The sequence below is a fragment of the Leuciscus leuciscus genome (genome assembly GCF_965113295.1).
Source record: "Leuciscus leuciscus genome assembly, chromosome: 16".
NCBI lineage: Eukaryota > Metazoa > Chordata > Actinopteri > Cypriniformes > Leuciscidae > Leuciscus > Leuciscus leuciscus.
Window position 1 is genome coordinate 29,091,554 of NC_138740.1, and position 14,282 is coordinate 29,105,835.

Genomic DNA, 14,282 nt, shown 5'->3' on the forward strand with positions numbered 1-14,282 from the left:
GAACAATAAACTAACAGCTAAGACAGGATCAAAACACTTCACAAGACTTCTCAACAGGTTAATCACAAATGAATCTTCACATAAAGATTGGCAATGAACCGGCACAGGACAGCAAACACAAGGGGATTAAATAGGGAGAAACTAATGAGGGAAACAGGTGACGGCGATGATACAATAATGATAACAAGATGAGATAACAAGGGGGCGGGGTTACATGACGAGACAACGCAAGCACACAGCCAAACAAATGGCCATGTGCTTACACACAAAACATGGGCCTGTCATGATCCTGCCTCAAGACCAGGGAAAATCAGAGACAAGGCAGAATCATGACAGAGTTGAGTTCAACTCACTGTAAACAGGCTGATGTCTCAGTGAAGTGCAATATTTTCAGTTACTAACTTCATTTTAGTTTTTTTCCCTCACAAAAAATCATATGTTTGACTTCTACACTCTATGATCTTTTTATGGTGCTTTTGAATCTTTTTGAAGCTTAAAAACTCCACTTCCCATTAATTTCAGCATCATTTTTCAAAATGTATCCTTTTGTATTCCACAGAATTAGAAAGCCATACAGGTTTGGAACAACATAAGGGTGAATAAATTATTTTTCATTTCTGTGTGGACTAATCCTTTGAAAGCACGAAAAAGGTATTTCCAACCTTTTGTTCAATGATTAAAAGACAATTACTCAAAAGAGAAAGTCGATTTAGGTGACATCTCATTAAATGCACATAGTGATTGCTGATGATGTTAATCTTTTAAGCAGGGCGAATATTTCATTAATGTTTAAATAATGGAAGATTAAAGCATGCAAAATTTAAGGACCAAAACTCAAAGGTATCGTTTTAAACTTCTAAATCTAAAATCACCAAGTCTTCAAAGATTTCAGCGTGGACAATGACAGGAACACGATCAAACGTGTCAGGTGGACATCTTTGCTCATGATGTTGCAGTTATTTAAAAGCTTCCCTATTTTCATTTAAACTCAAACTCTATTTAGGGATTTCTATTTTCATGCCTTTCAAATGGTAATGGATCTCTTCAAAGTCTTTCTATCGCTCATTAGCAGCAGCTCTACATAAAACAGTGTAAATGAGTGAGAAAAAGGGTGAAGAATTTATTATTATTATTATAGTCTTGCTATTTTGGCCTGTCAGATGATAAAACAGATTAAATAATCGAATAAACTTACATTGAAAGAGGGACCCGAGACATATTTAGAGACAAGCAAAGCCCTGACAATCATCCACAGAGTGACTGTGACTTTTTGTGGCGTAGTTTCCATGGTTGTGATTAAATATACTTGTACTTGTAAATGACATCCAGAACTAAGGGCCATTTGAATATGAGAAGGACTGCAGTTGTAACACAGTTCCTCAAGGAGATGAACGTTTTTTTTTTTTTTTTGTGACAGCGTTCTAACCATCGCTCCTCTTCAGTTGACCTTCTCAAACACGTGCCTGTAACCAAAAGTATGCAAAAGAAGCAGAGAGAGAAAGAGAGGGGGAACGGATAACGGGAACAGATTGCCATCCGTCACAAGATAAACCCCCAGGTTTACCGTGCGATCCGCGATTCTTAGCAACAGAAGTCAAAATGTAGTTTCTGATGAGTATAGATTACATAACAACATCTGGCTAATCCTCGACCTACAGGCACACAAGCATATTTTTCCCTAATTAGATTTATTTGCTGCCTTTGTTTGATTCGTCTTTACCCCTGGCATTTTGCTCCAGAAACAGATGTCATTAAAACTTCCTGTTCCTGAGGAATGGATCCAAGATCATTTTTTTATGAAGAGCAAAGGTCAAAGATCTGCTCTGCTCTTCATTCCGAAGTTTGGTGGAATGACATGATTAGATCACATTTATAGTCATGGACTTTTATATCATTTGGAGCTTATCGGGGCTCGAGAAATTCACAGTTGACAGATTTATTTTGAGTTCAAATATTTGAAACCTTGATTTGAGTCAGACTAGTTGGAATCCTGTCAAAGATAAGATCCCATCCCGTTAAAATCAAGACATATGCAGATGTGAGGAGAGAAGATGAGAGAAGAAAGGAGGAGAGGTGAAGACAGTGATGGGAAGGAGCGATGCTGACAGATGATAAAACTCCTGCAGGTTGAAGTGTAATGGGAGGCCAATGAGGCCTTGATAGCTTCAATTTTATGGTTAAGAGGAATGTGAAAATTTATCCCAGTGGCCGACAGATCGGAGCAAACACCTGTTTCCCCGTCTCTGATTCCAATCGTCCATTGACTTGCTGAGACCACCGTTGCGCTGAAAGGTAGATAACGCTTGGGAAAAATAATAGCTTTCACGGCAGTGAATTTCAAACATTAGCTCCGCGATGGAGGATTATCATCAGGAGCACAAGTCAAAGAATTTGTCACAGAAGAACCTGCTTATGCCCCTTTTTCTATTGTCTTTGTATTTCCCTCTAGGTTTTAATCTGTCAGACAATAAGATAAAGTACAAAACTTTTATGTTCCTTTAGGGCACCATAAGCAGACGGCGACAAACGTGACCCATCCTGATTAAAGCACAGACTCTGGAGACAAGGGCCTGGCTGGAGCATCTCACAATCTCCCTTGCCATCTTCTAATAAAGTCAGGCATGCAGCGGGGCATCAGTCTGAGCGTTCCTGGCAAATGGTCAAGGTTTGGCTGAATAGCATTGCACCGTCTGCGGGTCAGTGCTATAACTACAGTACATGGTTTGCAAGTACTCCATTATTAGTTGTTCATTTAATTATTTTATTTAATTTAATTATTATTTTACAGAAATGGTTTGTGATTGTGACCAACTTTATTTGAGTTAGTTTTGGTTAGTTATTTCAGTTGACAAAAAATGTTTTCAATTACTTTTTGTTAACGATAATAAAACAGTCCCCATTGATGACCAATGTAAATTAGCCATTGTTGTGTCATTAAAATGTCCTGTGGTCCCATTAACAAAGATGACAGATTTGAAATCGTGTTTTTCCGGGGAGCCATTGAGATGAATGGGAATGCTAAAGGACAGGTACCTCCAGGTATTTTAGGTCTCCTTGGTGCGCAAGAGCGTGAACAACCGGATTTGGTGCTCAATCATGGAGGACCGGACTGTGGAATGAGAGTCCCGTCAACAGAGTGCAGAGGTAATTGTGTACGTGAGAGTGAACAGCCTGTGTCTGGTCAGGGAGTGGGACGCGAGCGACGTTTAAGTGTCCCTCTGCATCCGCGTTTTACTGTCTCTGTCTGCCTCCATGTCTCCCCTGGCATCCACTGTCTAATTAAATGTGTCCTCCGGCAAGAAGCTGTCCACTTAACACCTTCAATTAGGAAGCACAGCTCCATCTGTACACACTGATGTGAGAGAGGATGTGGATTTTTCGGATGTGGCATTGACAGAGAAAGGGGAACTATTTTTAGTTTGTGTATCCGTAGCGAGAGGTGGAACAAAGTGTGTGTTTGTGTGTATCTCTGCAGGACACAGAGTCTTTGTAATGCACCGCAGATCCCTCTGAAAGTCTTGTGAATAATTGACAGGTCATTATTTATTATCAGAGGACCGGCGCTGTGCTGCTGTACATGGCCCTGCTTCGTTAAGTCAAAGTAAATGAGCGAATTCATGCTCCAATTACTCTCTGGTGAATTTCGTCTCTCGAGCCGCTCTACAAGGAGGAACCGATCGCCACAGCTGCTGCCGTAAGTTTCAGAACACTTATTTACCATTATCTGTAATTAGGGAATCTGTATTACCTGCTTGTGACTGGATTCACATGGAGAGTTCATGGCCTGTTTCTATGTTTCAAGTCTGAACTAAGATTTTGAGAGTACAAGGTTACAGACAGTATTTCTATTTTGCTGAAAAATGCAACCTGTTGAAAAATTAATGGGAAAAAAATGCAAGGCTCAACATGAAAGTAAGGAAAATTATGTCCAAATTTAGGCCTTTTCATGTGACTCGATCCATTCAAATTAGATTTTTTTTTTTTTTTACCCATTTGTGCCCAAATTTTTCTGAATGGTTTCATGCATATAATCCTGTTAATAGTGTCCTATGTGAACATGTTCTGCATTTATTTTCCCCAGGTTTTTTTTTTCTTTCTTAAAAATCATATTTGAATGTGTGGCAACTATAGTTGCCGGTGGGCAAATATGTTGTATGCACCCCTTCAATGTAAAATATGAATAGGAGGAGAACATTTGGCATTTATCTCAAAATAACTGCTTTCAACATATCAATCTTTATTCATAAACAAATTTATTATGTATAAAAGTCGAAGAACATTTGATGCAGACCCAAAAAAACGGCATCTAGCTTATAATCTCTTGAATATGAAAACACAACAAACAACAAATCCATTTGCCTTAACCATTGTGCGCTGTTCAGGGTCTTTTTGACCCACATTTCTGACTTTCATTCATGGGGATAACATAGATAATTTGACATGGTTTAGTGTAAGATTTTTGCCCATCTTTTGGAAAATGCTGTTTTAAAAGTAACAAATTATCACTTTAACCAGTAGATGGCTGCAGAGCACCACTATTTGCTATTTGCTTTTTGACTAACTGAAAGACATCTTTTCACCAGTTTTTCCAGTTGTACTCATATCTACATATAATGAAATCACAATTATAATAATAAAAGTTACTTTTTGTCAAAGTTTAGGCACTCTTTGTACTGAAAAAAAAATCAGTTTTTCAGTAATGTTATATTATGATTAGAATCAAATGAATTTGATCAATGGACAAAATTCATCCTCAAAATCAGAAACAACACAGAACACACAGACAGAAATGAAGTGGCACACTTTAAATTTGTAGAATTATATGAAAAACAGATGTTTGAAATAAATGAAAAACTCTAAAAACTCCAACTTTTCTCTTTGTAACATCCTGATCAGGTTTGATTCTAATCATAATGTAACATTATTGAAAACAGATTTTTTTTTCAGTACAAAAACTGCCAAACTTTGACAAAAAGTAACTTTTATTGTTATAATTGTGATTTCATTATATGAAGATATAAATCTAACTGGAAAAACTTGTGAAAAGATGTCTTTTAGTTTGAAACTTTTAGTACTTTTAGAGCTCTGCAGCCATCTACTGTTTGTTTTGTTTTTTTACTTTTAAAACGGCATTTTCCAAGATTTGGCCAAAAATCTTACACTAAACCATGTCAAATTATCCATGTTATCCCCATGAATGAAAGTTAGAAATGTGGGTATTTTATAAGGCAAATTGTTTATTCTTTTTTTTTTTTTTTTTTGGAGAATTTTTCTTTTCTCTTTTGAACATTTTGTGGAGTAAAAATGTCCAAATGTAGAGTAAAAACATAAATAAACTGAGTAAAATTACATTTGTTTAAAATATATATATTGTTACAAAATAACATTTTGTTGCCTGGGGTCTCTCAGACCCCAAACAGCCTGACTGTAAACCGCAAACGAACAGCGCACAAGGGTTAAAGTTGTGGAACATAGTGCAGAACAAAGTGCAGCCATAACAGGGCATTGTGTATCAAAAAGTTAAATGAAAATAAATAAATACAAATAAATAGAATGAAGAAAAAATATATATCTATATAGAGATGTCATTTAAAGGGTTAAGTTATGTTTATGCACTAAACAAGACCAATAAACTTGATTTATTAACCTATTAACACAGTATACCCCATTTTCCCATGATATATGTACTTAAAAGGCATTTGCCCACCGGCAACTATAGTTGCTGCTTGGACTTTTGACTAAGTATACAAAAAACTATAGATCTCTTGTAAGATTTGTTTTGTTTGGATGATTCTAGAGACCTTCATGATTATGTAGATATATATATGTCAACAAAAAATACTTATTAGTAACATGAAAATGACCTTTCTTTGGGAGGGTTTGCCTTCGCCATGCTTCCTGGAAGTAGGGGTAGGAAGTTGAAAGCCTCATGTGACAGGGAGGAAGTGAATACCTTTTTTTTTTTCTTGAAATCCTTTATTTGGTTGTTTGCTTGCATGCCATTGAGAAATAAAACATGGACAACATCTAGAAAAATATTTACAAAAGGAAAATGACAACTATGCACTGCGGCAACTAGTTGCCGGTGGGCTTAAATGGGTTAAATTGTGAATGCTTTTTAATTGAAATTTCAGCTTCCTATCTTTTGAAATGTTAGAAATTTGTACTTAATTGATATGCACTTTATTTTTAGTAATAAATTCAATTTCATTGTAAGTACCTTTTTATTTATTTTATTTTAACTCAGTAAATTTCTCTTCCTGTCATTCTATTTCAAATTCCAACTGCCAACTTGTCAAATTCAGCTCATAAATTGAAAGGGAGCCTTTAAAAAAACCATACAATAATTTTTCTTTTTTTAAGTCCTAGCAATGGCTTAGATACATCAGAGAAAGAAAAAAAGACTTGTTGAACGTGGGTGTACTAAACTTTTCTGCCTCAGCATGCTTTTTTGTTAAATGTAAATTAGTTCTGTAAATAAGAACTGAGCCACCATGACGGCAGGTTCCGGAGATTTTCAGGTTTGAACTTCTTCTGCTTCTTTTGTTTCTAACTTGTTTCTTGTTGCTTTGTAAAAAAAAAAAAGACATCATTAGTGAGTTAAAGTCATGTGTGAAAATCACAAGCCTACAAGCTGGACCAGTCAAAAAAAAAAAAAAAAAAACCTTCTAGAATGGTTATAAAGTCTTCCAGCTTGGCCAGTCTATGTCATGCAAATTCTCTAGTAATGTGTAACTGTGCTTTGAAAGGTCAGTGGCAAACTAAAATCATCTTAAATTATAATCTGGTTTGCTGGTCTCCAAGCCTGGTCAGGTTAGTCTGTTGGCTAGTTTTAAGGGATTCTTATCTTTTCAGCTAGAGTTAGGTTGGGAGAACAGCCGGCCGGCAGTCTAAACCCTGGTTATAGGCTATAGGAGACCTATAAAGCCTGCTAAATCATATTTGACACGCACATTTCTAAGGCTTCTAAATTATCAACATGATCAAAATGTAAAAACCTGTTGTACGCAATCTACTACATGCCTTCTGCCCGCTGATTGATAGTTTATACTTTCATTTTTTTTTGTAAGTAAAATGACTGTAAATCAGGTCCAGGTACATGGTTTTTTTTGCAAAGTAAAAATAACTTTTGCATTGTAAGTAAAATATCAAGATGAACACTTACTGGGTGGAAGCAACTTAGCATTACTTTTTATATACCATTTTAAAGAAAAATCATATTAAAATGTGAGTATCAAATATGATACATCAAGCTTTTGAGGGAGGTTTATTTGTACATCTCACAATGCAGTGAATTATCTGGACCAGCCTGAGAGATAGAGTGTTTTTGAGCTAAAGAAGCTACATTTATTATGTTATATAAATGCTTGGCAGCTTTTGGGGCAGCTCCTTTCTACTTGATTGGGGAAGGACCCGAAATGTGTCTTTCCCCAATCAAGTAGAAAGGAGTTGCCCTGGGGCAGCACCAAAATGGCCATCAAATAGATTGACTTGCTTAAAATGGAGTAGAACAGCAACTGATAGCTTATTAGCATTCACTCAATCAACTTTTTGTCTTATCTGCAGGTCCTCAGTCTGCCTGTGACTGATGGAGAGATGGAAAGTTCTGGCAGGCCTTGACACTCTGCTATATCTTGGCAACGGTGGACCTGAGGTTGCTGCGTCAGACTCTGCAAACACTTTTGTCTGTCTAATTAACACCTGTGTGTGTCTGGCTCCCAGATACCCAGACACCTAGACACCTGTCCCCCCCACCCAGTTCCGAGAGCTGCTGTCAGCCCGAATATGTCCGTGTATGTACAGAAGTGTCTGCGTGGGTGGGTGGTTCTGTAGATGATCATCACACTTGAATCCATACAATTCTTGTTAAGTTTTGTAAGTCTGAGAAGAAAGTTACCCATAAGTGTACCAGGGAGCGGAGGTGGTAGCTGGACCGCATAAAAGCTCTTTGTTTTAGTTTTTTTGTCGTTTGCTTTATGGTGTTGTTTACTGTGTCTGAGCAGGAGTGATAAACAGAAATACTGAGCGCAGGAGGTGAGGAAAAACAGGAGAAGCACACATAACACTTCTGCTGTTTCTTCCATTCCAGAAAGAAAGGCTTGGGGGGTTGCTGGGTTTGAGAACGTTAAAACGCTACAGTGTTTTTTTCTTTTTTTATTCATGAGTTTCTCTCTTGTAGTATTGGCCATTCTTGACCCTGTTTTGTCCACTGCTAACCAACCTGGTCTTTCAAAGGCCTTCAAAGACTTGGCAAGATATGTCACCCTGTGGGGCAAAGAATATTTCCATTTTGGATCTTTCCCGATTTTTGATGTGTTGAACATAAAGTGGTTGTTTAACAATCAGGTGGTCTACCTGGAGATTGTTAGTATTTCCGTTTATATTCCATTTATACCCATTTATTTTATACTGTATTGTATTGTTTTGTTTTTACAACGTTTTTTTGTTTGTTTTAGTTGTAGTATTTGTCCTTTGATGGCAAAATACTGACTAAATTTAAAGGATATATTCATGTCATATTCATTCATTTTAGTCACTGCAAAAAATCCTCTCTTTATATGAATCCTATGTAAAGTAAAAATGTTATTTATTTTTATACCATTTTTTTTTTTTTTTTTTTGAGGATTGTTTTGTGTTGTGACATACACATACACTATATTACTGGAAAGCAAGAAAAAATGTATTACACTTAAAACGACATTAAGATTTTTATTTATTTTTTGTGCAATTTTACTCTTGAATAAATTAGTAGGGGAAATCACATTGCCTATAAATTACGGGTTTTAAATTGTTGTTCTCTTAAAAAAAAATTGTGCATTGGTAATACTTTTTGGTTTTCTCATCCTATTTTCATCAACAGTACAGTAATTACATTTAATTTGATATTTTCAGAACCATGCAAATGCCATGTGACTACTCATTCTGGAGTCATGAGAAAAAAAAGTCACCACAATGCCGACTGGCTGAAGATTGAGGAACTGGCGAAACCTCTACTGTACATCTATTAGTCAGAATTCAATGCACTGCTACTTTTAAGTGTCTGTCAATGGAGAGAGATGGGTTGCACTTTATTTTACAGTACTTCCACTTCCACCGTGTACTTACAGTGTACTTACCTAAGAAAGTACTGGGTAAGGTAACTACATGGGTTAAGGTTAAGTTTGGGGGTAGGTTCTGGGTTAGTAACTAGTTATTACCTAGTTATTGTAATTAGTACAATAAGTACGTAGTGTGTACATGGGGAACAGGACTGTAAAATAAAGTGCTACTGAAAGATGCTGTTTTCTCTTGTAGATGGTTATGGCATCAACTAGTGTGGGCTAATGGGTCACATCAACCAGCCAAGACTTGACCCCTTGATTTAACCTTCTTCATAACCTCCTTGATCTACCTTACCTTTAACTCACCTGCCTACCCATAATCCATTTCACTCAAGTAGGCTACACCCTGCAAACACGAAGATTTCATTTCCACCCTTTGTCTTGAAACGGCCTTCCCATCCTCACACAAATTGAGTTATTGAATTGAAGATTCCTCCTCCTGCGCTCCAGCCTCCAGTCCGCCATCCTGCTGGGAGTCACTGTGGCTGCTCAAATCCAGTTCTCGTCTCTGCTCCCGTGGACAGCAAGAGATTATGAGCGTCAGTGTATCAGCTGAGCGCCGCTGCTTTCGCCTGCGCCCGTGCCACAGACAGCACAGAATGAATAATTTAAAGTGCCAGCTTGGGCATGCGACGCCGCCTTTTCTGGACTATTAGCTACACAAGCAGCATTAGGCTCATCGCTGAAATGTGATGCTGTCGCTCTCTCTCTTTCCTCTCATTCGACATGAGTTATATCCCATACAGACAATATCCCATTAAATAATGTTATGTTAATAGAAAGAACTTTTGATCTTAATAATGCATTATTAGATGTTAAAATTAACAATAACTAAGATGAATAAATGCTTTAGAAGTATTTTTCATTGTTAGTTCATGTTAACAAATGAATGAAATATTGTTGTAAAGTGTAACCTTTAAAAAAATGGCGATAGTTGTTATTTTAGTTTTAGTTATTTTAGTACTTCATTTAATTAAACAAAAATCAGAAATCATGTCTTGACAACTGAAATAAAATATGGTTACATTTTTACTTTTATTTCAGTTAAACTTTGTTATTTCAAGTTATGAAAAACTTTTTTTATTTAAAACTTATATCAGTTTAAGTTAATGATAATAACCCTGGAGCAAAACAAATGATTATTTGAAGAGATTTAAAAAGTTTAAAATTGTCATAATTTACTCACCCTCAGCTATTTTTCTCTATCCAAATCAACATTGGACTTATTTTATGGACATTTTTCAAAATACTGTACTTTCTTTTGTGTTTCGTAAGTCATACGGGTTTGCAAAGACATGAGGGTGAGGAAATGAAGACAGAATTAAAAAAATTGGGGTGAACTATGCCTTTCAACAAATGGATTGTGAGGGTTTACTGAACATTCAGGTTTTTGTACTGAAATACTGCAACACACACAAAAAAAAGTGCAACTGTTTAGTGAGTTCATCCCAGAGAGAAAAAGAGGAAGTGAGTAGGAACGAGTGTGAAAACCGGTGATGGAGTGGGTGTGAAGATGACGTGATGGCGAAGTAGAGATGCTAGCTTTAATGAAAGACTGTGTTCAGGCTGAGGAGTGTAAGTCTGTCCGTACGCTGACATTCGACATCCCCTTCTGTGACACCACCCTGTCAGAAAGAACAAACTGAAGAAGGAGAGAGCAGGAGCACATGCCATGTACACCCAGAAACGGGGAAAGAGAGACAAAGGCAGATCTGGAGAACAGGCAGTCTTACATTTAAAGGAATAGTTCACCCCAAAATGAATTTCTGTCATCATGTACTCACTCTCATGTCTTTCCAAAGCTGTGTGACTTTCTTTCTTCCTTCTGTAGAACACAAAAGGAGAAGCTTTTTTTCCCACACACTACAGTTCAAAAGTTTGGGGTCATTGAGATGTATTTATTTAGTTAGGCCTATATTTTAAATTAATACTTTTATTCAGCATGGATGTGTTCAATTGAAAAAAGTGACAGTAAATACATTTAGGTCACTTTAAAAAAAAATTGTCCATAATTGCAGTAAATGCAGTAGTCAAGTATTAACACACCGCAAGTTGATGATTACCTGAAGATATGTTAGCCATTATTTATGGTAGTTAAGCTTTAACAAACCCAGTACTAACTAGTTTACATTAAATCCTTTTTAGGGTTAAGCTACACTTCATTTTGATTGTCCACTTTAGACATTATTTTGCCACTTTGCCATTACATGTCAACTAACACTAATTAGAGTTATACAGTTAGGTATTCATCTTTTTTATTGGATCTAATTTGTCAGCAAAAAAACATCTTTGAAATGAAAGAAATGAAACCAAATATTCAAACATTTTATAAATGAAACATGTCTCAATATTTAACCAAATCATCATGTGTGAATTGTCCTTGTTGTGAACACATTGTCACATTTAAGTCATTTCGCTTTTGATTCTGGTATGTTTTCAACAGAAGAAGGAAAGTCAAACGGGTTTGGAGCAACATGAGAGTGAGTAAATTATGACAACTTTTTCATTTTCAGGTGAACTATCCCTTTAAATTCAAGACTTGTTGAAAAGTCTAGGTCCTTGAAAAGGTCGTGGAGTCTTTTAGTAAATCCCGGAAAACTGTCCGTTCATTTCCTCCCTGAAGCCTGATGTTTTTGACAGATTTCACTGACACGATTGTTTTTTCCCCCCCTCTGCAGTTTTGGCACTGACTGAAAGCTGGCAGAACCCTGGCAGACACTCGGAACAAACCCGTTGTTTGTCAGAGGTGTCACACAACGAGAGCCCAGCATCCCTGTCCTCTCGCGCTCCTCATTTCCTCCTCAAGCAAAGCTTGTTTAGAGTGGGCGTCGGCCGTGTGTGTGCGCGTGTGTGATAGGGAGCCTGAGGGATGCGAGTCGGCACGGCTCTCAGAGTAATTGAAAATGTGACCTGGAAAATGTTTGCCCAGCAGAGCATGAAAGTTACCTCCGGAGCACCGGCTGAAGCTCACCTGCGGTGCCGACTGGGAGGGCCTGGGAATGCTGGGATATCGGGCTGAGAGCCACTTTATCCCTGCAGAGCCATGCACACCGACGTCTCATGCATTATTCACAGCCTCTAAATAAGCACAGATCAGACCACTAAAACCCAACCTGCTGGCCCTTTCCTGAGGAGTACCTCTCTCACCACTGACCTCTGCAAGGGCATCACAGATCTGTAAGTGAGTTGCCGTGAATGTGTATATGTGAAAGAGAAAAAGACAAGAGAGTTTAGAATGACAGCTCTCATTCATATATTGAATCTTGTATCTAATTTTAACATGATGATTTGGTTGTCAAGATGAATGGATAACAAACTCCAAACCCTAAGTATTAAACGTCAGCATGAACACACTGTTTGTGCGTTTACATAAACCCTGCTTAATCCAGCTAAGACCAGTAAACCAGTTTATGCAGGTTTTGTTTGTTTGTTTTAAGCAGAGGTACCACTAACAATATGGTCTTACCTGGTCTTCCAATCTGGCCAAGCTGGTCTTCAGCTGGTTTAGCTTGTATCTCTCAGCAAAACTGACATTTATCTGGTTTATAGCAGCTCGCTATAGCCTTCCAGTCTGGTTAAGTTGAAAAGTGCCCAAAACAACTCTAAAACCAGCTATTTGACCAGCATGGGAAACCAACTAAGACCATAAAACATCTTAGACGGGTTTAAGAAAGTTCTTAAGGTTCTTTAATACCTTAAACCATGTGGCTAGTTCAGGAGAGATGTGCTATTGCTAATTAGCAATTATTTGTCTAGTTGATGAAATTTGTGACAAAATCCATTCGATTTAAATTAAAATAGGACTTGAGTGATAGGCCCACACAAAAACTAGAATTTGATAGAGGCGATTTACCAGACTGGAAGACCAGCTAAGACCAGCTAAGACCATCACCTCATCTTTTAAGAACGGTTTCTTTTTTTTGTAAGAATGGACATAAATTATACCTTAAACCTTAAAAATGGCTAGTTGATGAGAGGTGTGCTATATCAAATTAGCAACTAGATTTGTCTCATTATATACAGATTTGAATTCAAAAGGAACGGCTAAATATCTAATCGCCTTGTTTTGGCACGGAGAGAGCGCCAGTCTGGCAGGTCCGGCGGCATTCTAACCCCACACCTGGTCCACGTGCACCTATTGATTCGGCTAAATAAGCAGATATGGGATTGATCCGTGTGCACATTCCCCAACAAGCATGCAAATCAGACAGAATCAGACACCGAGAGATGGAGAGAGAAAATTCTGGCAATCGCCCTGTCTGATCATACAGAATCGAGGTAAAAATCACGTTCGGAATGAAATCACGCTCGGAAGCATCAGCAAATCTGACTGCAATTAATGGTGTGGATGAATGCAATCAAAGCATCACCTCTATCTCATATGACCAAGGTCCTCAGGGTCATTTTCATTACCCACTATAATTATTTCAAGAAATCTAATTAGCAAAAGGGGCTTTTGCCCATTTTATTGAAAGAGACAAAGCAATGTCAAATCACAAAGATATCCGAGCAGTCATTTGCAGATGGTAGTCAAAAAGGGGCGGGGCTACACGCTTCAGTGAGCTTTCTGAGTTTGTTCTCTCTGTCTTTCCAGTTTCGGTGTTTGTTTGAATGTCTTTTTTTTCGTGGCGGGGAATGCTTGCAGTCATGTGTATGTAGGAGTGTGAAGCTGAATGCTTTTGAAGTGCTGCCGTCTGTGTTGGATGCAGACTGGCGAGCGTCTTTATTCCCAATCTCACGGCCCGGCAGTCATGTTGAGGGCTCGGTGATGAATTGGATGGCTGCGCTCTCTCCCTGAGTTTCGCCTTTTTCTCTCTCCCTCTCTCCTTGTTTCTCACCGTTCCTATCTGTCTCTCTCCCTCCTTTTGTTTCTTTCTTCCTCGCTCTTGATCACTGAAGTGGAGGCTCTCTACAGGATGGAAACTGTCTCTCTCTCACACACAGATATCATGAATATGTAGGTGGTTCTTGCCTGAGCACATCCTAGTCCATGAGGAAAAGCCAATGCTGTCTTTCCACAGGCTCTTATGTGAGGGAACACTGGAGGGAGAAGACAAAGGTGGCTGGGCAAAACCCCATTTCTTCACCAGCCCTCCAGATCTGTTCAATTTTGCCTACTGAAATGACCAGGCTTGATGAGCCATATATCAAGCTGGTTTACATTAGTTCTTCATTAGCAAG

General features: G+C 37.9%; 1 long non-coding RNA gene across 1 annotated transcript; it reads left to right on the top strand.

Moving 5' to 3' along the window:
- The first annotated feature begins 3,428 nt into the window (after positions 1-3,428).
- Positions 3,429-10,133, top strand: LOC309477176. The gene is made up of 2 exons (XR_014198558.1): positions 3,429-3,694; positions 7,567-10,133. It is a non-coding gene; the product is annotated as an uncharacterized lncRNA (long non-coding RNA).
- Positions 10,134-14,282: the final 4,149 nt, after the last annotated feature.